Below are 22,314 nucleotides of genomic sequence, written 5' to 3'. Positions count from 1 at the left end.
ATTTTTTCGTCACCAGCATTTTTCGTCATTTTCCGTCACCAGCATTTTTCGTCATTTTTCGTCACCAGCATTTTTTCGTCACCAGCATTTTTCGTCACCAGCATTTTTCGTCACCAGCATTTTGTCGTCACCAGCATTTTTCGTCATTTTTCGTCACCAGCATTTTTCGTCACCAGCGTTTTTCGTCATTTCCGTCACCAGCATTTTTCGTCATTTTTCGTCACCAGCATTTTTTCGTCACCAGCATTTTTCGTCATTTTTCGTCACCAGCATTTTTTCGTCATTTTTCGTCACCAGCATTTTTTCGTCACCAGCATTTTTCGTCATTTATCGTCACCAGTATTTTTTTCGTCACCAGCATTTTTCGTCATTTTTCGTCACCAGCATTTTTTCGTTACAAGCATTTTTCGTCATTTTTCGTCACCAGCATTTTTTCGTCACCAGCATTTTTCGTCATTTTTCGTCACCAGCATTTTTTCGTCACCAGCATTTTTCGTCATTTTTCGTCACCAGCATTTTTTCGTCACCAGCATTTTTCGAAATTTTTCGTCACCAGCATTTTTTCGTCACCAGCATTTTTCGTCATTTTTCGTCACCAGCATTTTTTTGTCATTTTTCGTCACCAGCATTTTTCGTCATTTTTCGTCACCAGCATTTTGTCGTCACCAGCATTTTGTCGTCACCAGCATTTTGTCGTCACCAGCATTTTTCGTCATTTTTCGTCACCAGCATTTTGTCGTCACCAGCATTTTTTCGTCCCCAGCATTTTTCGTCATTTTTCGTCACCAGCATTTTTTCTTCACCAGCATTTTTCGTCAATTTCCGTCACCAGCATTTTTTCGTCACCAACATTTTTCGTCATTTTCCGTCACCAGCATTTTTCGTCATTTTTCGTCACCAGCATCTTGTCGTCACCAGCATTTTTTCGTCACCAGCATTTTTCGTCATTTTTCGTCACCAGCATTTTTTCGTCACCAGCATTTTTCGTCATTTTCCGTCACCAGCATTTTTCGTCATTTTTCGTCACCAGCATTTTTTCGTCACCAGCATTTTTCGTCATTTTTCGTCACCAATAATAATAATAATAACTTGGATTTATATAGCGCCTTTCAGAAACCCAAGGACGCTTTACAGTACACACAATAAACACATTAATTGCCAAAAGCTTGAGTAAATAAGTGTCTCTTCAGTGCGGACTTGAAGGAGTCCAGTGTTTGCATCTGGCGGATCTCCAATGGGAGGGGCTGCCACGCTGAAAGCTCTATCGCCAAGGGTCCGCTTGTTGCTACGAGGGGTGGTGAGAAGCTCCAAGTCGGAAGACCTCAGGTCCCGCTCTGGGGTGTGATCGTCCAGGAGGTCCGAGAGGTACCCTGGGGCTAGGGCATGGCGGGCTTTATAGGTGAGGAGGAGTAGTTTGTAATTGATGCGAAACTTGACCGGAAGCCAGTGGAGGTGTCACCAGCATTTTCCGTCATTTTTCGTCACCAGCATTTTTAAATGCGTTTCGTCCCTAACATTCATCTAGCTCTGGACTTGGTACATTTTCCTTTTACCGAAACAATTTTCTTTTTACCGAAACGAAAGTTTCGGTACATTTTAAATTTAGAGTTGAATGTTAATACTTTGTAGTGACTTTTTTTTCGTCCCTAACATTCATCGAGCTCTGGACTTGGTATATTTTCTTTTTACCGAAATGATTTTCTTTTTACTGAAACGAAAGTTTCGGTAAATTTTAAATTTAGTGTTGCATGTTAGTACTTTGTAGTCACCAGCATTTTTCGTCATTTTTCGTCACCAGCATTTTTCGTCACCAGCATTTTTTCGTCACCAGCATTTTTCGTCATTTTTCGTCACCAGCATTTTTTCCTCACCAGCATTTTTCGTCATTTTTCGTCACCAGCATTTTTTCGTCACCAGCATTTTTCGTCATTTTCCGTCACCGGCATTTTTCGTCATTTTTCGTCACCAGCATTTTTTCGTCACCAGCATTTTTCGTCATTTTTCGTCACCAGCATTTTTTCGTCACCAGCATTTTTCGTCATTTACCGTCACCAGCATTTTTCGTCATTTTTCGTCACCAGCATTTTTTCGTCACCAGCATTTTTCGTCACCAGCATTTTTTCGTCACCAGCATTTTTCGTCATTTTTCGTCACCAGCATTTTTTCGTCACCAGCATTTTTCGTCATTTTCCGTCACCAGCATTTTTCGTCATTTTTCGTCACCAGCATTTTTTCGTCACCAGCATTTTTCGTCATTTTTCGTCACCAGCATTTTTCGTCACCAGCATTTTGTCGTCACCAGCATTTTTCGTCATTTTTCGTCACCAGCATTTTTCGTCACCAGCGTTTTTCGTCATTTTTCGTCACCAGCATTTTTTCGTCATTTTTCGTCACCAGCATTTTTCGTCATTTTTCGTCACCAGCATTTTGTCGTCACCAGCATTTTTCGTCATTTTTCGTCACCAGCATTTTTTCGTCACCAGCATTTTTCGTAATTTTTCGTCACCAGCATTTTGTCGTCACCAGCATTTTTCGTCATTTTTCGTCACCAGCGTTTTTTCGTCACCAGCATTTTTCGTCATTTTTCGTGACCAGCATTTTGTCGTCACCAGCATTTTTTCGTCACCAGCATTTTTCGTCATTTTTCGTCACCAGCATTTTTTCGTCATCAGCATTTTTCGTCATTTTCCGTCACCAGCATTTTTCGTCATTTTTCGTCACCAGCATTTTTTCGTCACCAGCATTTTTCGTCATTTTTCGTCACCAGCATTTTTTCGTCATTTTTCGTCACCAGCATTAAATGCGTTTCGTCCCTAACATTCATCTAGCTCTGGACTTGGTACATTTTCCTTTTACCGAAACAATTGTCTTTTTACCGAAACGAAAGTTTCGGTACATTTTAAATTTAGAGTTGAATGTTAATACTTTGTAGTGACTTTTTTTTTCGTCCCTAACATTCATCGAGCTCTGGACTTGGTATATGACTTGGTATATTTTCTTTTTACCGAAATGATTTTCTTTTTACTGAAACGAAAGTTTCGGTAAATTTTAAATTTAGTGTTGAATGTTAGTACTTTGTAGTCACTAGCATTTTTCGTCATTTTTCGTCACCAGCATTTTTTGTCACCAGCATTTTTTCGTCACCAGCATTTTTAAATGCTTTTCGTCCCTAACATTCATCGAGCTCTGGACTTGGTACATTTTCCTTTTACCGAAACAATTTTCTTTTTACCGAAACGAAAGTTTCGGTAAATTTTAAATTTAGAGTTGAATGTTAGTACTTTGTAGTCACCAGCATTTTTCGTCACCAGCATTTTTCGTCATTTTTCGTCACCAGCATTTTTCGTCATTTTTCCTCATCAGCATTTTTTCGTTACCAGCATTTTTCGTCATTTTTCGTCACCAGCATTTTTTCGTCACCAGCATTTTTCGTCATTTTTCGTCACCAGCATTTTTTCGTCACCAGCATTTTTCGTCATTTATCGTCACCAGTATTTTTTTCGTCACCAGCATTTTTCGTCATTTTTCGTCACCAGCATTTTTTCCTCACCAGCATTTTTCGTCATTTTTCGTCACCAGCATTTTTTCGTCACCAGCATTTTTCGTCATTTTCCGTCACCAGCATTTTTCGTCATTTTTCGTCACCAGCATTTTTTCGTCACCAGCATTTTTCGTCATTTTTCGTCACCAGCATTTTTTGTCATTTTTCGTCACCAGCATTTTTTCGTCACCAGCATTTTTCGTCATTTTTCGTCACCAGCATTTTTTCGTCACCAGCATTTTTCGTCATTTTTCGTCACCAGCATTTTTTCGTCACCAGCATTTTTCGTCATTTTCCGTCACCAGCATTTTTCGTCATTTTTCGTCACCAGCATTTTTTCGTCACCAGCATTTTTCGTCACCAGCATTTTTCGTCACCAGCATTTTGTCGTCACCAGCATTTTTCGTCATTTTTCGTCACCAGCATTTTTCGTCACCAGCGTTTTTCGTCATTTTCCGTCACCAGCATTTTTCGTCATTTTTCGTCACCAGCATTTTTTCGTCACCAGCATTTTTCGTCATTTTTCGTCACCAGCATTTTTTCGTCATTTTTCGTCACCAGCATTTTTTCGTCACCAGCATTTTTCGTCATTTATCGTCACCAGTATTTTTTTCGTCACCAGCATTTTTCGTCATTTTTCGTCACCAGCATTTTTTCGTTACAAGCATTTTTCGTCATTTTTCGTCACCAGCATTTTTTCGTCACCAGCATTTTTCGTCATTTTTCGTCACCAGCATTTTTTCGTCACCAGCATTTTTCGTCATTTTTCGTCACCAGCATTTTTCGTCATTTTTCGTCACCAGCATTTTTTCCTCACCAGCATTTTTCGTCATTTTTCGTCACCAGCATTTTTTCGTCACCAGCATTTTTCGTCATTTTCCGTCACCAGCATTTTTCGTCATTTTTCGTCACCAGCATTTTTTCGTCACCAGCATTTTTCGTCATTTTTCGTCACCAGCATTTTTCGTCATTTTTCGTCACCAGCATTTTTTCGTCACCAGCATTTTTCGTCATTTTTCGTCACCAGCATTTTTCGTCATTTTTCGTCACCAGCATTTTTTCGTCACCAGCATTTTTCGTCATTTTTCGTCACCAGCATTTTTTCGTCACCAGCATTTTTCGTCATTTTTCGTCACCAGCATTTTTTCGTCACCAGCATTTTTCGTCATTTTTCGTCACCAGCATTTTTTCCTCACCAGCATTTTTCGTCATTTTTCGTCACCAGCATTTTTTCCTCACCAGCATTTTTCGTCATTTTTCGTCACCAGCATTTTTTCGTCACCAGCATTTTTCGTCATTTTCCGTCACCAGCATTTTTCGTCATTTTTCGTCACCAGCATTTTTTCGTCACCAGCATTTTTCGTCATTTTTCGTCACCAGCATTTTTCGTCATTTTTCGTCACCAGCATTTTTTCGTCACCAGCATTTTTTCGTCATTTTTCGTCACCAGCATTTTTTCGTCACCAGCATTTTTCGTCATTTTTCGTCACCAGCATTTTTTCGTCACCAGCATTTTTCGTCATTTTCCGTCACCAGCATTTTTCGTCATTTTTCGTCACCAGCATTTTTTCGTCACCAGCATTTTTCGTCACCAGCATTTTTCGTCACCAGCATTTTGTCGTCACCAGCATTTTTCGTCATTTTTCGTCACCAGCATTTTTCGTCACCAGCGTTTTTCGTCATTTTCCGTCACCAGCATTTTTCGTCATTTTTCGTCACCAGCATTTTTTCGTCACCAGCATTTTTCGTCATTTTTCGTCACCAGCATTTTTTCGTCATTTTTCGTCACCAGCATTTTTTCGTCACCAGCATTTTTCGTCATTTTTCGTCACCAGCATTTTTTCGTCACCAGCATTTTTCGTCATTTTTCGTCACCAGCATTTTTTCGTCACCAGCATTTTTCGAAATTTTTCGTCACCAGCATTTTTTCGTCACCAGCATTTTTCGTCATTTTTCGTCACCAGCATTTTTTTGTCATTTTTCGTCACCAGCATTTTTCGTCATTTTTCGTCACCAGCATTTTGTCGTCACCAGCATTTTGTCGTCACCAGCATTTTTCGTCATTTTTCGTCACCAGCATTTTGTCGTCACCAGCATTTTTTCGTCCCCAGCATTTTTCGTCATTTTTCGTCACCAGCATTTTTTCTTCACCAGCATTTTTCGTCAATTTCCGTCACCAGCATTTTTTCGTCACCAACATTTTTCGTCATTTTTCGTCACCAGCATTTTTCGTCACCAGCATTTTTTCGTCACCAGCATTTTTCGTCATTTTTCGTCACCAGCATTTTTTCGTCACCAGCATTTTTCGTCATTTTCCGTCACCAGCATTTTTCGTCATTTTTCGTCACCAGCATTTTTTCGTCACCAGCATTTTTCGTCATTTTTCGTCACCAGCATTTTTTCGTCATTTTTCGTCACCAGCATTTTCCGTCATTTTTCGTCACCAGCATTTTTAAATGCGTTTCGTCCCTAACATTCATCTAGCTCTGGACTTGGTACATTTTCCTTTTACCGAAACAATTTTCTTTTTACCGAAACGAAAGTTTCGGTACATTTTAAATTTAGAGTTGAATGTTAATACTTTGTAGTGACTTTTTTTTTCGTCCCTAACATTCATCGAGCTCTGGACTTGGTATATTTTCTTTTTACCGAAATGATTTTCTTTTTACTGAAACGAAAGTTTCGGTAAATTTTAAATTTAGTGTTGAATGTTAGTACTTTGTAGTCACCAGCATTTTTCGTCATTTTTCGTCACCAGCATTTTTCGTCACCAGCATTTTTTCGTCACCAGCATTTTTTCGTCACCAGCATTTTTAAATGCTTTTCGTCCCTAACATTCATCGAGCTCTGGACTTGGTACATTTTCCTTTTACCGAAACAATTTTCTTTTTACCGAAACGAAAGTTTCGGTAAATTTTAAATTTAGAGTTGAATGTTATTACTTTGTAGTCACCAGCTTTTTTCGTCACCAGCATTTTTTCGTCACCAGCATTTTTCGTCATTTTTCGTCACCAGCATTTTTTCGTCATTTTTCGTCACCAGCATTTTCCGTCATTTTTCGTCACCAGCATTTTTAAATGCGTTTCGTCCCTAACATTCATCTAGCTCTGGACTTGGTACATTTTCCTTTTACCGAAACAATTTTCTTTTTACCGAAACGAAAGTTTCGGTACATTTTAAATTTAGAGTTGAATGTTAGTACTTTGTAGTGACTTTTTTTTTCGTCCCTAACATTCATCGAGCTCTGGACTTGGTATATTTTCTTTTTACCGAAATGATTTTCTTTTTACTGAAACGAAAGTTTCGGTAAATTTTAAATTTAGTGTTGCATGTTAGTACTTTGTAGTCACCAGCATTTTTCGTCATTTTTCGTCACCAGCATTTTTCGTCACCAGCATTTTTTCGTCACCAGCATTTTTCGTCATTTTTCGTCACCAGCATTTTTTCCTCACCAGCATTTTTCGTCATTTTTCGTCACCAGCATTTTTTCGTCACCAGCATTTTTCGTCATTTTCCGTCACCAGCATTTTTCGTCATTTTTCGTCACCAGCATTTTTTCGTCACCAGCATTTTTCGTCATTTTTCGTCACCAGCATTTTTCGTCATTTTTCGTCACCAGCATTTTTTCGTCACCAGCATTTTTTCGTCATTTTTCGTCACCAGCATTTTTTCGTCACCAGCATTTTTCGTCATTTTTCGTCACCAGCATTTTTTCGTCACCAGCATTTTTCGTCATTTTCCGTCACCAGCATTTTTCGTCATTTTTCGTCACCAGCATTTTTTCGTCACCAGCATTTTTCGTCACCAGCATTTTTCGTCACCAGCATTTTGTCGTCACCAGCATTTTTCGTCATTTTTCGTCACCAGCATTTTTCGTCACCAGCGTTTTTCGTCATTTCCGTCACCAGCATTTTTCGTCATTTTTCGTCACCAGCATTTTTTCGTCACCAGCATTTTTCGTCATTTTTCGTCACCAGCATTTTTTCGTCATTTTTCGTCACCAGCATTTTTTCGTCACCAGCATTTTTCGTCATTTATCGTCACCAGTATTTTTTTCGTCACCAGCATTTTTCGTCATTTTTCGTCACCAGCATTTTTTCGTTACAAGCATTTTTCGTCATTTTTCGTCACCAGCATTTTTTCGTCACCAGCATTTTTCGTCATTTTTCGTCACCAGCATTTTTTCGTCACCAGCATTTTTCGTCATTTTTCGTCACCAGCATTTTTTCGTCACCAGCATTTTTCGAAATTTTTCGTCACCAGCATTTTTTCGTCACCAGCATTTTTCGTCATTTTTCGTCACCAGCATTTTTTTGTCATTTTTCGTCACCAGCATTTTTCGTCATTTTTCGTCACCAGCATTTTGTCGTCACCAGCATTTTGTCGTCACCAGCATTTTGTCGTCACCAGCATTTTTCGTCATTTTTCGTCACCAGCATTTTGTCGTCACCAGCATTTTTTCGTCCCCAGCATTTTTCGTCATTTTTCGTCACCAGCATTTTTTCTTCACCAGCATTTTTCGTCAATTTCCGTCACCAGCATTTTTTCGTCACCAACATTTTTCGTCATTTTCCGTCACCAGCATTTTTCGTCATTTTTCGTCACCAGCATCTTGTCGTCACCAGCATTTTTTCGTCACCAGCATTTTTCGTCATTTTTCGTCACCAGCATTTTTTCGTCACCAGCATTTTTCGTCATTTTCCGTCACCAGCATTTTTCGTCATTTTTCGTCACCAGCATTTTTTCGTCACCAGCATTTTTCGTCATTTTTCGTCACCAATAATAATAATAATAACTTGGATTTATATAGCGCCTTTCAGAAACCCAAGGACGCTTTACAGTACACACAATAAACACATTAATTGCCAAAAGCTTGAGTAAATAAGTGTCTCTTCAGTGCGGACTTGAAGGAGTCCAGTGTTTGCATCTGGCGGATCTCCAATGGGAGGGGCTGCCACGCTGAAAGCTCTATCGCCAAGGGTCCGCTTGTTGCTACGAGGGGTGGTGAGAAGCTCCAAGTCGGAAGACCTCAGGTCCCGCTCTGGGGTGTGATCGTCCAGGAGGTCCGAGAGGTACCCTGGGGCTAGGGCATGGCGGGCTTTATAGGTGAGGAGGAGTAGTTTGTAATTGATGCGAAACTTGACCGGAAGCCAGTGGAGGTGTCACCAGCATTTTCCGTCATTTTTCGTCACCAGCATTTTTAAATGCGTTTCGTCCCTAACATTCATCTAGCTCTGGACTTGGTACATTTTCCTTTTACCGAAACAATTTTCTTTTTACCGAAACGAAAGTTTCGGTACATTTTAAATTTAGAGTTGAATGTTAATACTTTGTAGTGACTTTTTTTTCGTCCCTAACATTCATCGAGCTCTGGACTTGGTATATTTTCTTTTTACCGAAATGATTTTCTTTTTACTGAAACGAAAGTTTCGGTAAATTTTAAATTTAGTGTTGCATGTTAGTACTTTGTAGTCACCAGCATTTTTCGTCATTTTTCGTCACCAGCATTTTTCGTCACCAGCATTTTTTCGTCACCAGCATTTTTCGTCATTTTTCGTCACCAGCATTTTTTCCTCACCAGCATTTTTCGTCATTTTTCGTCACCAGCATTTTTTCGTCACCAGCATTTTTCGTCATTTTCCGTCACCGGCATTTTTCGTCATTTTTCGTCACCAGCATTTTTTCGTCACCAGCATTTTTCGTCATTTTTCGTCACCAGCATTTTTTCGTCACCAGCATTTTTCGTCATTTACCGTCACCAGCATTTTTCGTCATTTTTCGTCACCAGCATTTTTTCGTCACCAGCATTTTTCGTCACCAGCATTTTTTCGTCACCAGCATTTTTCGTCATTTTTCGTCACCAGCATTTTTTCGTCACCAGCATTTTTCGTCATTTTCCGTCACCAGCATTTTTCGTCATTTTTCGTCACCAGCATTTTTTCGTCACCAGCATTTTTCGTCATTTTTCGTCACCAGCATTTTTCGTCACCAGCATTTTGTCGTCACCAGCATTTTTCGTCATTTTTCGTCACCAGCATTTTTCGTCACCAGCGTTTTTCGTCATTTTTCGTCACCAGCATTTTTTCGTCATTTTTCGTCACCAGCATTTTTCGTCATTTTTCGTCACCAGCATTTTGTCGTCACCAGCATTTTTCGTCATTTTTCGTCACCAGCATTTTTTCGTCACCAGCATTTTTCGTAATTTTTCGTCACCAGCATTTTGTCGTCACCAGCATTTTTCGTCATTTTTCGTCACCAGCGTTTTTTCGTCACCAGCATTTTTCGTCATTTTTCGTGACCAGCATTTTGTCGTCACCAGCATTTTTTCGTCACCAGCATTTTTCGTCATTTTTCGTCACCAGCATTTTTTCGTCACCAGCATTTTTCGTCATTTTCCGTCACCAGCATTTTTCGTCATTTTTCGTCACCAGCATTTTTTCGTCACCAGCATTTTTCGTCATTTTTCGTCACCAGCATTTTTTCGTCATTTTTCGTCACCAGCATTAAATGCGTTTCGTCCCTAACATTCATCTAGCTCTGGACTTGGTACATTTTCCTTTTACCGAAACAATTGTCTTTTTACCGAAACGAAAGTTTCGGTACATTTTAAATTTAGAGTTGAATGTTAATACTTTGTAGTGACTTTTTTTTTCGTCCCTAACATTCATCGAGCTCTGGACTTGGTATATGACTTGGTATATTTTCTTTTTACCGAAATGATTTTCTTTTTACTGAAACGAAAGTTTCGGTAAATTTTAAATTTAGTGTTGAATGTTAGTACTTTGTAGTCACTAGCATTTTTCGTCATTTTTCGTCACCAGCATTTTTTGTCACCAGCATTTTTTCGTCACCAGCATTTTTAAATGCTTTTCGTCCCTAACATTCATCGAGCTCTGGACTTGGTACATTTTCCTTTTACCGAAACAATTTTCTTTTTACCGAAACGAAAGTTTCGGTAAATTTTAAATTTAGAGTTGAATGTTAGTACTTTGTAGTCACCAGCATTTTTCGTCACCAGCATTTTTCGTCATTTTTCGTCACCAGCATTTTTCGTCATTTTTCCTCATCAGCATTTTTTCGTTACCAGCATTTTTCGTCATTTTTCGTCACCAGCATTTTTTCGTCACCAGCATTTTTCGTCATTTTTCGTCACCAGCATTTTTTCGTCACCAGCATTTTTCGTCATTTATCGTCACCAGTATTTTTTTCGTCACCAGCATTTTTCGTCATTTTTCGTCACCAGCATTTTTTCCTCACCAGCATTTTTCGTCATTTTTCGTCACCAGCATTTTTTCGTCACCAGCATTTTTCGTCATTTTCCGTCACCAGCATTTTTCGTCATTTTTCGTCACCAGCATTTTTTCGTCACCAGCATTTTTCGTCATTTTTCGTCACCAGCATTTTTTGTCATTTTTCGTCACCAGCATTTTTTCGTCACCAGCATTTTTCGTCATTTTTCGTCACCAGCATTTTTTCGTCACCAGCATTTTTCGTCATTTTTCGTCACCAGCATTTTTTCGTCACCAGCATTTTTCGTCATTTTCCGTCACCAGCATTTTTCGTCATTTTTCGTCACCAGCATTTTTTCGTCACCAGCATTTTTCGTCACCAGCATTTTTCGTCACCAGCATTTTGTCGTCACCAGCATTTTTCGTCATTTTTCGTCACCAGCATTTTTCGTCACCAGCGTTTTTCGTCATTTTCCGTCACCAGCATTTTTCGTCATTTTTCGTCACCAGCATTTTTTCGTCACCAGCATTTTTCGTCATTTTTCGTCACCAGCATTTTTTCGTCATTTTTCGTCACCAGCATTTTTTCGTCACCAGCATTTTTCGTCATTTATCGTCACCAGTATTTTTTTCGTCACCAGCATTTTTCGTCATTTTTCGTCACCAGCATTTTTTCGTTACAAGCATTTTTCGTCATTTTTCGTCACCAGCATTTTTTCGTCACCAGCATTTTTCGTCATTTTTCGTCACCAGCATTTTTTCGTCACCAGCATTTTTCGTCATTTTTCGTCACCAGCATTTTTCGTCATTTTTCGTCACCAGCATTTTTTCCTCACCAGCATTTTTCGTCATTTTTCGTCACCAGCATTTTTTCGTCACCAGCATTTTTCGTCATTTTCCGTCACCAGCATTTTTCGTCATTTTTCGTCACCAGCATTTTTTCGTCACCAGCATTTTTCGTCATTTTTCGTCACCAGCATTTTTCGTCATTTTTCGTCACCAGCATTTTTTCGTCACCAGCATTTTTCGTCATTTTTCGTCACCAGCATTTTTCGTCATTTTTCGTCACCAGCATTTTTTCGTCACCAGCATTTTTCGTCATTTTTCGTCACCAGCATTTTTTCGTCACCAGCATTTTTCGTCATTTTTCGTCACCAGCATTTTTTCGTCACCAGCATTTTTCGTCATTTTTCGTCACCAGCATTTTTTCGTCATTTTTCGTCACCAGCATTTTTCGTCATTTTTCGTCACCAGCATTTTGTCGTCACCAGCATTTTTCGTCATTTTTCGTCACCAGCATTTTTTCGTCACCAGCATTTTTCGTCATTTTTCGTCACCAGCATTAAATGCGTTTCGTCCCTAACATTCATCTAGCTCTGGACTTGGTATAGAAAATTGTTTTCGGTTCCTTTTACCGAAACAATTTTCTTTTTACCGAAACGAAAGTTTCGGTACATTTTAAATTTAGAGTTGAATGTTAATACTTTGTAGTGACTTTTTTTTTCGTCCCTAACATTCATCGAGCTCTGGACTTGGTATATTTTCTTTTTACCGAAATGATTTTCTTTTTACTGAAACGAAAGTTTCGGTAAATTTTAAATTTAGTGTTGAATGTTAGTACTTTGTAGTCACCAGCATTTTTCGTCATTTTTCGTCACCAGCATTTTTCGTCACCAGCATTTTTTCGTCACCAGCATTTTTTCGTCACCAGCATTTTTTCGTCACCAGCATTTTTCGTCATTTTTCGTCAACAGCATTTTTTCGTCACCAGCATTTTTAAATGCTTTTCGTCCCTAACATTCATCGAGCTCTGGACTTGGTACATTTTCCTTTTACCGAAACAATTTTCTTTTTACCGAAACGAAAGTTTCGGTAAATTTTAAATTTAGAGTTGAATGTTAGTACTTTGTAGTCACCAGCATTTTTCGTCACCAGCATTTTTCGTCATTTTTCGTCACCAGCATTTTTCGTCATTTTTCGTCACCAGCATTTTTTCGTTACCAGCATTTTTCGTCATTTTTCGTCACCAGCATTTTTTCGTCACCAGCATTTTTCCGTCACCAGCATTTTTCGTCATTTTTCGTCACCAGCATTTTTCGTCATTTATCGTCACCAGCATTTTTTTCGTCACCAGCATTTTTCGTCATTTTTCGTCACCAGCATTTTTTCGTTACAAGCATTTTTCGTCATTTTTCGTCACCAGCATTTTTTCGTCACCAGCATTTTTCGTCATTTTTCGTCACCAGCATTTTTTCGTCACCAGCATTTTTTCGTCACCAGCATTTTTCGTCATTTTTCGTCACCAGCATTTTTTCGTCACCAGCATTTTTCGTCATTTTTCGTCACCAGCATTTTTTCGTCACCAGCATTTTTCGTCATTTTTCGTCACCAGCATTTTTTCGTCACCAGCATTTTTCGTCATTTTTCGTCACCAGCATTTTTTCGTCACCAGCATTTTTCGTCATTTTTCGTCACCAGCATTTTTCGTCACCAGCATTTTGTCGTCACCAGCATTTTTCGTCATTTTTCGTCACCAGCATTTTTCGTCATTTTTCGTCACCAGCGTTTTTCGTCATTTTTCGTCACCAGCATTTTTTCGTCATTTTTCGTCACCAGCATTTTTCGTCATTTTTCGTCACCAGCATTTTGTCGTCACCAGCATTTTGTCGTCACCAGCATTTTTTCGTCACCAGCATTTTTCGTCATTTTTCGTCACCAGCATTTTTCGTCATTTTTCGTCACCAGCATTTTGTCGTCACCAGCATTTTTTCGTCACCAGCATTTTTCGTCATTTTTCGTCACCAGCATTTTTTCTTCACCAGCATTTTTCGTCAATTTCCGTCACCAGCATTTTTCGTCATTTTCCGTCACCAGCATTTTTTCGTCACCAGCATTTTTCGTCATTTTTCGTCACCAGCATTTTGTCGTCACCAGCATTTTTCGTCATTTTTCGTCACCAGCATTTTTTCGTCACCAGCATTTTTCGTCATTTTTCGTCACCAGCATTTTGTCGTCACCAGCATTTTTTCGTCACCAGCATTTTTCGTCATTTTTCGTCACCAGCATTTTTTCGTCACCAGCATTTTTCGTCATTTTCCGTCACCAGCATTTTTCGTCATTTTTGGTCACCAGCATTTTTTCGTCACCAGCATTTTTCGTCATTTTTCGTCACCAGCATTTTTTCGTCATTTTTCGTCACCAGCATTTTCCGTCATTTTTCGTCACCAGCATTTTTAAATGCGTTTCGTCCCTAACATTCATCTAGCTCTGGACTTGGTACATTTTCCTTTTACCGAAACAATTTTCTTTTTACCGAAACGAAAGTTTCGGTACATTTTAAATTTAGAGTTGAATGTTAATACTTTGTAGTGACTTTTTTTTTCGTCCCTAACATTCATCGAGCTCTGGACTTGGTATATTTTCTTTTTACCGAAATGATTTTCTTTTTACTGAAACGAAAGTTTCGGTAAATTTTAAATTTAGTGTTGCATGTTAGTACTTTGTAGTCACCAGCATTTTTCGTCATTTTTCGTCACCAGCATTTTTCGTCACCAGCATTTTTTCGTCACCAGCATTTTTTCGTCACCAGCATTTTTAAATGCGTTTCGTCCCTAACATTCATCTAGCTCTGGACTTGGTACATTTTCCTTTTACCGAAACAATTTTCTTTTTACCGAAACGAAATTTTCGGTACATTTTAAATTTAGAGTTGAATGTTAGTACTTTGTAGTGCCTTTTTTTTTCGTCCCTAACATTCATCGAGCTGTGGTATATTTTCTTTTTACCGAAATGATTTTCTTTTTACCGAAACGAAAGTTTCGGTAAATTTTAAATTTAGTGTTGAATGTTAGTACTTTAGTGACTTTTTTTTCGTCCCTAACATTCATCGAGCTCTGGACTTGGTACATTTTCTTTTTACCGAAACGATTTTATTTTTACCGAAACGAAAGTTTCGGTAAATTGTCCCCCCAAAAACTTGTTAGGAGTACGTTTCAGGCAATTTAGAGTTGAATGGTAGTACTTTGTAGTGACTTTTTTTTCCGTCCCCAACATTCATCGAGCTCTGGACTTCGTAAATTTTCTTTTTACCGAAACGATTTTCTTTTTACCGAAACGAAAGTTTCGGTAAATTGTCCCCCAAAAAAACTGTTAGGAGTACGTTTCAGGCAATTTAGAGTAGAGTTCTCAAATTCTGCACGAACCCGAGGGTACTCGACCCGAACCGCCGGGTTCGGGCCGAGCCGGGCCGAAATATATGCTAATTGGTAGGGCCGGGTCGGGCTGTCGGGTTGGCGCTGATGCTGGGGATTTTTTTTTTTCTTTTCCCAATAATAATGATTCTGTTCTGTCAATCTGTCTTTGTGTATTTATTTATTAATAATGAACAGCAGTGCTGTCAGTGTGTTGTGTTGTGTTGTGCTGCGCTCTGACTGGACTGATTGGACTGGGAGAGAGAGAGAAAAGAGAACAGCAGCACGCGTCGCGCTGTTGCACAGCAAAGTCTGTCAGACTGAGTGAGGCTGAGGTTGCCTGATTTATACTTCATTGCAATCTGGTGTTGCGCACAAAAAAAGACATTCAATCTACAAACCCACTGAAGTCCACAATGCATCATGAGCTAACACTTTTTGAACTTGTAGATCGTTTTTTTTAAAGGGCCATAAATCACACAGTGCGCAGAGAGGATGATGGGGGGGGCGTGTCCGACTCAGGTTAACAGCAGGTCAGCCAGAGGGGCGAAGAACTTTAGACGGAGAAGATGGATGCTAAATCAGTAAAAAGAAAACTTGCGACAGGAGAATTGAGTCTATCTACTAACGAGGCTGGGAAGGCCAAAGCATGGGAGAGATTTAAATTGGTCGTGAACTCCGAAGGTAAGGTGTTGGACTTCACCCAGTGCACAAAGTGCAAACAAGTGCTGGTGTACAACAGCAAGACCACGGGTACATCCACCATGAATCGACACATAAAGGATTCGTGCTCTGCCTCTGGAACGTCGTCAACAACACCATCAGGCTCAGGGCAGCAGTCAACAATGGCCACATTTGTGACAAGAAGTGCCGAGACTGTACCTCTAAAACTGAAACAAGCAGTGACACAAAAGTGTGTCTCTTTTTGTGCAAAGGACATCAGGCCATTTTATATTGTAGAAGGCGATGGCTTCATGGAATTAGCCCAGGAGCTAATCAACGTCGGGGCCACGCACGGTAAAGTACCAGCCAGCTCCGTTATCCCATGCGCAAACACCATAGCCACACACTGCAGGGCCTTGGCTGAGGAGAAACGAGGAGTCTTCACAGACCAAGTGAAAACTCATCTAAAAAATGGAGGCAATGTAGGAATGTCAACTGACATGTGGACAGATGATTTCCGAAAAAAATAGTTATCTTGCCATTACCTGCCATTTTGTAACGGAAGATTTCCAATTGATCGGAAAAAATCTGACCACAGCCATGTTCCCATTGGAATTGAAAAAGACGGGGGACAGCATTAAACGGGAGATAATGACCAAGCTCCTGGTGAACAAGTTTGGATTTGAGCCAATTTCCCCGAGCAAAATTGTTTGGGTCACTGACCAGGGGTCAAATATGATCAAAGCCTTGCAGTCCTACACCAGACTCGACTGCCAGGATCATGTCCTTAATACGGTCTTGAAGCATGGCCTGGAGCATGACACCGCACTTGTTGCAAATGCCCCTGACATCGCTGAAACCCTGACTGCAGCGAGGGCCCTAGTGAGGTAGGCTTTGTTTGTTTGTTATACTGTTATTATAGCACTAATGACTACGATACTAAATTAGGGGAGGCATGCGTTAATCCGACAGACCTTTTCTCCGACTTTGTGGCATCCGCGTGCGGTTAGGGTTAGGGTGCGGGTTTGGTTCGGGTTTACTGTTTAATGTTGGAGCACTGCGCTGTCGGAGGAATGCGCTGTCGGACTAACGTATTGCACCCCTAAATAGGCTATTATAGGCTACTTTTCGTTTTCTTCTCAGGTTATTATAGGCTATGTAGGCTATGTGTTACACAATTAAAAAGCTAATTAAAATGTGCGTAATTTGCGTGTTCCGTTTTTTTATTTGTTATTATTGTATTACACCGTCTAGGTAAGCAGTTGGGATTAGCAGCGCAGCTGAGCAAGACCCTGCTGCAGGTGGCTGAAACAAGATTCAGCTCTGTATACATGTGTCTGAAGTCCATTCAGGATGTATACAAAGAGCTGCACGACAAGCTGGAGTCTCGGGGAGAGGCTGAGCGAGTGGATAAGGTGGGCCCTGACACGCTGGCATTTCTCGTGTCCTTCCTCCAGCCCTTTTGGGACGCACAGCGGGAACTGGAGGGGGACAAATACCCCACTCTCCAACTTGTCTGTCTGTGGAGAGAAAGACTGAGGAGGCACTGTGGTCCCAACGCACAAGACGCACCACAGCAAGCTTTTGTGCGCCAGCGACATGCGCAGTGGCTGGAAAAGAAATTGGAGATTACAGCTCTCCACAAGGCCGCAATTTTTCTGTGGCCAAAATATAACCAGTTGCGCATGCTGTCGGCTACTGAAAGGGCCACCGTTCACGAATACGTGAAGTCCCGCCTAGTCACACGACCATCAGAGGAGGAGGAGGAGACAGTGGTGGTGGTTGAAGAAACTGGAGAAGAGGAGGGTGGCGAAGAAGAGGAGGCTGGTGGAGATGCTGCTGCTCCAGAGCCTCCAGCTCCCAAGAGACCACGTCAGTTTGACGAGTGGGAGAACCGCTTTGGAGAAGATGATGAAACTGAGGAGGATGAGGTGGAGAGCTACGTACGCCAGAGGCAAGTCATGAGTGATGACCAGGATCTGCTGGGCTGGTGGGAAAAAAACACCACGGCATATCCCAGGCTCGCTAAATTGGCACGGAATATTCTGGGTGTACCGGCCAGCAGCAGCAGCAGTGAGAGGGTTTTCAGTGCGGCAGGCCGCACTATCGAGGAGAGGAGAACACGCCTCAAGCCAGACACTGTGGATGCGTTGTTGTTCCTCCACGGCAATAAGTAGTAGCCTAACTATTGTGTAGCAGCTTAATGTCTTAATTTGTAAAAGAAAAGGACTGATCAAAGATCGGTGTGCACTGCAGTTTGTGTGTGTTGTTTTAAATGTAGTCTCTAGACTCGATAGTGTGCGTGCGAGATTTAACTGTTTTATTTAAGTTAGAAGTGTTATTTAGTATTTATCTCTTTATTCAGAATTTCAGACAGTAGCCTATTCACTTTATATTTTGCTTCTAGGCTACTGTTCTTAAGTCACTTTAAGTCAGAAACCCGGTTTCTGTCATTTTGTTTTGTTTCCTTTTATTTTTGGCTGCTATATCAGAAACTCGGTTTCTGTTATTTTATTTTATTTCATTCTTTTCATTTTTGGCTGCTAATGTCATTGTCTATTGTTAATCAGGATCAGAAACTAGGTTTCTGTTATTTTGTTTTGTTTCATTCGTTTTACTTTTTGCTGCTAACAAGAAACTAGGTTTCTGTTATTTTGTTTATTACGTTTATTTGTTATACAAGTTTTTTTTATCAGAGTCAGAGACTGTTGTTTTGTTAGTTTAGTTTATATATTTATTTACAAGTTTGCACTGCTGCTAAGCCTACACATAATAATAAAGTTGGGAGTATGGAGTTGAAGTATCGTATGCTGTGTGTGATTATTACTGTGATATATGATAATTAATAATAGTCAGTAATAATTAAATAAGAAGAAGAACATCAAAGATTCAAAAGTCTATTACTAAAGAAAGTGTGTAGCCATTAGCCAGCCTATGAGCCTATATGTATGACTATGAATATGATTAACGACTGACTACTAGTGCGGAGTCTGGCTGGCCTGGTCATCATGAGGTGGTAAACTGGTAAGTGATGTTATAGGTGTTATTATAGCCTTCCCTTTGTTAGAAAAAAGAAATGAATAGACTGAATTTACATGACTAAACTAAGGTGTTACACTTACAGCCGTGGCGCGGCGGTGCTCAGCAGCACGCACCAGACAGAGCAGACGCATTTCAAGATGAAGCATTGATTGATTGACTGAATACTTTATTAGCAGTTTACAAATTATACATACAAGCGCAAGACAGTAGGCAATAGTTCTAAATACAAGGTCTGCTTGTGCTTGCCTTGTTCTCATCCTAGAAGATGATTTGTTTTGTAGGCCTACTGCACAGCGCAAGTGGTCAGACTCAGTGGCGTCTGTCGCTCACCGAACATAGATCTGCGACTGCAGTAGAATAACACGTTTTGGGTTTGTAACTTTGTTTAACTTTGTAGACTAGAATAGATCTCTGCTCTGCTGATAAGATATAAATTACACGAGCAGCGGCACGGCAGCGCCGTCAGGGGGAGAGAGAGAGAGAGAGAGATACAACGGGGAGTTAACATTCTAGTACTAACTAATTCTATTTCTAAATACCTATTTCGTACTATAACCTATTTTGCGCAGAAGAGAACTTACTAAGTTAACATGATGATTTATGAACAACTGATGATTGTGATGTTTCCATTTAGAAAACTATTATAATGTCCGTTGACTCCATTTTCTCTCTTTCTCTCTCACTCGCGAGTCGCAACATGGCGCTGCCCGCACACTGGCAATGTTTTTTTTTTTTTTTTTCCTCTCGGGTTTTGTCGGGTTTTCGGGCTTAAAATGAGGAGAACTGTTCGGGCCGAGCCGGGCCTCGGGCTGGCCCAGTCGGGCCCAGTTAGAGCCGGGCTTTAATTTTCAGGCCCGTTGAGAACTCTAGTGTGTGTGTGTGTGTGTGTGTGTGTGTGTGTGTGTGTGTGTGTGTGTGTGTGTGTGTGTGTGTGCGCGTGTGTTTGTATGTGTTTCTTCTTTGCCGTGCTCATCCCGTGCTCATACGGACTGACGGAGGGACGGACGGAGGAACACGGAGACAAAGTCAAGTGTAGAGCGGTTGGCACCGCTAAAAATAAGGTGTGCAGTACGTTAGTCCGACAGCGCATTCCTCCGACAGCGCAGTGCTCCGACATTAAACAGTAAACCCGAACCAAACCCGCACCCTAACCCTAACCGCACGCGGATGCCACATAGTCGGAGAAAAGGTCTGTCGGATTAACGCATGCCTCCCAAAAATAAGACCTTAAACAGTGCTTCTGCAACCAATAATAAGACCTTAAACAGTGCTTCTGCAACCAATAATAAGACCTTAAACAGTGCTTCTGCAACCAATAATAAGACCTTAAGACAGTGCTTCTGCAACCAATAATAAGACCTTAAACAGTGCTTCTGCAACCAAAAATAAGGCCTTAAAACAGTGCTTCTGCAACCAAAAATAAGACCTTAAACAGTGCTTCTGCAACCAAAAATAAGACCTTAAACACTGCTTCTGCAACCAAAAATAAGGCCTTAAAACAGTGCTTCTGCAACCGAAAATAAGACCTTAAACAGTGCTTCTGCAACCAATAATAAGACCTTAAACAGTGCTTCTGCAACCAATAATAAGACCTTAAACAGTGCTTCTGCAACCAATAATAAGACCTTAAACAGTGCTTCTGCAACCAATAATAAGACCTTAAACAGTGCTTCTGCAACCAATAATAAGACCTTAAACAGTGCTTCTGCAACCAAAAATAAGACCTTAAACAGTGCTTCTGCAACCAAAAATAAGACCTTAAACAGTGCTTCTGCAACCAATAATAAGACCTTAGACAGTGCTTCTGCAACCAATAATAAGACCTTAAACAGTGCTTCTGCAACCAAAAATAAGACCTTAAACAGTGCTTCTGCAATCAATAATAAGACCTTAAACAGTGCTTCTGCAATCAATAATAAGACCTTAAACAGTGCTTCTGCAACCAATAATAAGACCTTAAACAGTGCCTCTGCAACCGAAAATAAGACCTTAAACAGTGCTTCTGCAACCAATAATAAGACCTTAAACAGTGCTTCTGCAACCAAAAATAAGACCTTAAACAGTGCTTCTGCAACCAATAATAAGACCTTAATACAGTGCTTCTGCAACCAATAATAAGACCTTAAACAGTGTAGTTTGCAACCGAAAATAAGACCTTAAACAGTGCTTCTGCAACCAAAAATAAGACCTTAAACAGTGCTTCTGCAACCAAAAATAAGACCTTAAGACAGTGCTTCTGCAACCAAAAATAAGACCTTAAGACAGTGCTTCTGCAACCAATAATAAGACCTTAAACAGTGCTTCTGCAACCAAAAATAAGACCTTAAACAGTGCTTCTGCAACCAAAAATAAGACCTTAAACAGTGCTTCTGCAACCAAAAATAAGACCTTAGACAGTGCTTCTGCAACCAAAAATAAGACCTTAAACAGTGCTTCGTTTTCAACCAAAAATAAGACCTTAAACAGTGCTTCTGCAACCAAAAATAAGACCTTAAACAGTGTAGTTTGAACTTGTTTGTCAGAACGCACATTGGTGGTAGTGAGAAAAGCGTGTGAGTGTGGGTGTACTGTATGTAGCCTACTAACCAGCAGCAGCCTGGTCTCCCTTGGCTTGTGTCTGTATCGGCGATGCGTTGTCCGTTCCTAGGCGGCGGCAGCGGGGCTGCGGAGGGTGGGCGGCGGATAGCGAGCAGCGGCGGCGGGGCAGCGGGCGGTGGGTGGCGAGCAGCGGCGGCGGTGGTTGGGGCGCCGTCCTCCGAGCTCTTGCACTGCGACCACAGTTGTCCAGGAACCATCCAAAGCTCTTCTTCCAGGGCGCTCCACTTGTCCAGGAAGAGAGCATGAGTGATCCAATGTCCAGAAGATGAGCTTTTTACCTGTATAGTGACGATTCAAACAAACTTTTCGCCACTCGGCTGGATACAGGAATATCTGTTTTTGACGAGTTTCCAATCAATTGAATGTCCAAACCAAATGCCGCTGTTGGGTGAGGTTCCCGTTTATTCATTCAAACACAGAATTACAGCAAGTTTTGTTTATGCATGTTAAAACGGTAAAAACCGTGTGATCTCCTCCTGTGTACCCAAACATTTACATCATTAAGTGGCTTGTTGCACCTGTGCCTATGAACCCGCCCGTTGCTATGGCAACCCCTTCCAGGTGAACCCGCCCACATCAGGCTTAAAGGCACAAGGTCAGAATGGCTCCTTCACTCATTATGCTGAAGGTACCGTTTCACAAGTTTTCAAATGTATAAAATCCTTTGAAAATAGCAAGCTTGTAGATCTGCTATTTTCAAATTAATTAAAAAAAAGTGGTTTTGTTATAATAATCAAAATCTACAAAGTATAACTTTTTTTTTTAAAGTGTTCAAATAATTGTAGTGGAGTAAAAATATCTGCCTTTGAGATGTAATGGAGAATAAGTAAAACTGTAAAAAATAAATTGTAAATACTCCAAAGTAAAACATATATACAGTACTTGAGTAAATGTACTTAGTTACTTTCCACCACTGCATGTAACATAAATAATGTCCTAATAATAATAATATTATTAGTATTGTTGTATTGGGCGGCCATAGCTGAGTGGTTAGTGAGTCCGCCTAGGGAGCCAGAGGCCCTGGTTGCCGTAGGTTCGATTCCCGGCCAGG

At 40.4% G+C, this 22,314-nt stretch overlaps 1 long non-coding RNA gene across 1 annotated transcript in view; it reads right to left on the bottom strand.

Annotated features, from left to right (window-relative positions):
* Positions 1 to 22,314, bottom strand: part of LOC311039202 — a 765,206-nt gene that overhangs the window by 715,410 nt on the left and 27,482 nt on the right. The window lies entirely within an intron of this gene.

Source organism: Gymnoscopelus microlampas (assembly GCF_963454915.1).
Source record: "Gymnoscopelus microlampas genome assembly, chromosome: 22".
Lineage (NCBI taxonomy): Eukaryota > Metazoa > Chordata > Actinopteri > Myctophiformes > Myctophidae > Gymnoscopelus > Gymnoscopelus microlampas.
Note: the sequence above shows the minus strand (reverse complement) of the source record. Positions and strands in the feature narration are given on the sequence as shown.